Below are 3,028 nucleotides of genomic sequence, written 5' to 3' on the forward strand. Positions count from 1 at the left end.
CAGGGGGTTACGGTACCTTTGTCCGGTATCCCACCCAGCTCACTCATGTCACTGGTTGCAAGGAGCTGGGCAGGACGTGAACCACGGCTCTTTTTTGGCTGGATCAACAGTACGAAGTACTAAGCCTTAAAAAAAAGAAACCTAATGCAGCCACCATATTTAAGGAGTGGTAAGCTAAAATATATTACATTTTTGTCCATGGGTTTAAATATACTTTTAAAGCTGACCTCAGGGTTAAGCAATTACAATAAGTACAATAGTGTGCTTTTGTGTATTTCTTCTACTTCTTCTTCTGTGCAGTAATCCAGTGTGAAACTTTTCCTCTGTGCAGGAGCTTCAGTCAATAAAGACCAGTTACTAGTCCTCTCTCTCCTTATGCAGGTTGACTGGTCTTGTTTCCACCCCCTCCTCTACTATTCTGCAGCCATCCTGTAGTGAATAGGCCTGCTGAGTCCCTCCCTCAGCTCTACTGCCTGTGCATCAGATTGATGATCTCACTGCCACATATTCAATGCAATAACTGTGTCTGCAAAGATATTTAGTGCACACAAAGTGGGTTATATTTTTTGAGAAATATATTTAGATTGAGTTTTTGTGCACCAAGAAACTTTAAAGAGTGAGATTCGCAGCACTTAGTTTTGTTATCCAGCAAAATGATTACCTTAAAATCTACCTTCACCATATTAAAAAAACGGAGTTCTGGTTTGCATTTGCAAAGTTAAGTGGACAACACATACCACCTTTTAAGGTGCCTCTGAAAAATGTGAACCTACTGTAATCTATCCCAAAATTGGGAATTCCGGACCAACTGTAATCTGCGAGAGTACCAAGACTGGGGACCTACTGTAATCTGGGAGAGTACCAAGACTGGGACTGGGGACCTACTGTATTTTGGGAGAGTACCAAGACTGGGATTGGGGACCTACTGTAATCTGGGAGAGTACCAAGACTGAGACTGGGGACCTACTGTATTCTGGGAGAGTACCAAGACTGAGCGGGGACCTACTGAAATCTGGGAGAGTACCAAGAGTGGGAGCGGGGACCTACTGTAATCTGGGAGAGTACCAAGACTGGGAGCGGGGACCTACTGTAATCTGGGAGAGTACCAAGACTGGGAGCGGGGACCTACTGTAATCTGGGAGAGTACCAAGACTGGGACTGGGGACCTACTGTTATCTGGGAGAGTACCAAGACTGTGGCTGTGTCCATGAACTATATAAAACAAAATACATCACTACAGTCATTTTGTATCTGATGGATTTTTACCCAAATATTCTTTTCACCCAATCTGTAACAGTTTTTGGAAATAATAGAGTTCAGATCTTGCGTTTGGGATGTAGATGTTCCCTGCTCAGTCATTCAGATGACTCCCGGGGGGTTTTATGGTGAATTGATTTGCTGAAATTGTTTGCTTATTTTGGTAGATTTTCATATTTATTTATAGTTATTGCATAATGACTGTAAATACACGGATTTATCAGTTAGGGAGAATCAACCATAACATTCACTGATGTTGCCAAGTCTTTTTTCCCTAGCTGATCTATAAGTAGACCTAAAAACAAACTGTTAGCCAGTTGAAGTCTTGTCCAGGCTTATTTCTTTCAGCCTTCTATTTTTGTCTAAATTTCACATCCTGCCATATTTTGTAGCACACCACTTCCCCAGCAAAGGATCGTGTGCTCATCGTGACAGCCTGAAGCTCCAAGTTAAGATGTTCAGGGAGATGCAAGATTCTTAGAAAGCTGCTTTCACTGGTGATCATTACACGTCAGGACAAATTGTTTTGTGGTCTCTTTGTGCAGATCTTAAGTTATTGCTCAATACCAAATTAAAACTGAACTCCAGGCAGACACGACAATACACAATTTAAACTTACAGTCCACCGTTTAAAAAAAAAAAGAAATTAATAAAAAAATGCACATTCATTAAAAAAATATGTATTTATTTGCATTGGAGCCAGTAAATCATTGCCCCACGATTGGCGGCTCTTGCTCCTGCAGATTCAAGGAGGAAGGATGAATGGGCTAAAAGTGCAGTGAAGTCGGTGTAAGCATGTTTCATATATCACTATAAATAATGCACTCTTGTGATAAGCCACCCATGCTAGACATGGCGTCTAGACTTTAAGGCCCCATTCTTACCAAGGCGGCATTGTTCTTGCATGTTTGTACACGCGGGTTCAGCGTGTGTGTGTGTTGTTGTTGTTGTTGTTTTTTTTTTGTTTTGTTTGTTTGGTTTTTTTGTTTTGCACATTTATGTGCATTTGGCACATTTTTACACACGGTTTGACTGGCAAATCAGAAACATTGCGGTCAATGGATGAACGCACAAAAATGTGCAACATGCTTCTGTCACTCGTTTCCATTGAGGGCGGGGGGGGGAGGGGGGCTGAATATGACCATCACACTCCCAAAAAAACTCATGTTCTTTTTTTCTGTGTTTGGCGTTTTGCTGCTCAAGTGTGAACAGGGGACATTTGAAAATCTTTGGATTTCTTGTGTTGGGCATTTAAAAGCTTTTTCTACTGCTCAAAAATGCCTAGGTGTGAACCAGGCCTGAGAAGCGCTAGATTTTCTCTGCTTTTAACTTCATTATTGATGTGCTTTGGCTTGGTCTGAACCAAGTTCGCCTGCATTCATCCCCAAACAGAATGGTCACTTGACACACCCCTCCCTTTCGACCCAGTCATTTGCGGTAGGGACATTCCCTGCCTCTTTGTGACGGGTAATGCAGCGACAGGGAATGCCCTGGCCGCAACTGATTAGGCCGGTAGGGAGGAGTGTCAGTGACTGTTTTGCCGGGCTTGGCCGAACTTGATTTGCATTAAGCTCCCCACACATCACTACCCTTTATGGTGCGGTTGTGGCAATGCCCAATTCTGTTCATGTATGACCATTTTAAGGCTGGTCCCTTTTGTGCACAGCTTCAACCAATTCATAGAAGGCACACAGAAGCATTCTTGCCATATGTTCTGTGGCCTGCTTCTTGGAATTGCACTTGGATTTCCCACTCGTGTTTGATAGAACCA

General features: G+C 42.7%; 1 protein-coding gene across 1 annotated transcript in view; it reads left to right on the plus strand.

Moving 5' to 3' along the window:
• SMTN (smoothelin) overlaps positions 1–3,028 on the plus strand; it is a 122,263-nt gene that overhangs the window by 55,540 nt on the left and 63,695 nt on the right. The window lies entirely within an intron of this gene.

The sequence above is a fragment of the Nanorana parkeri genome, unplaced genomic scaffold, assembly GCF_000935625.1.
Source record: "Nanorana parkeri isolate BGI_ZX_2015 unplaced genomic scaffold, ASM93562v1 scaffold199, whole genome shotgun sequence".
Taxonomy (NCBI): Eukaryota; Metazoa; Chordata; class Amphibia; order Anura; family Dicroglossidae; genus Nanorana; species Nanorana parkeri.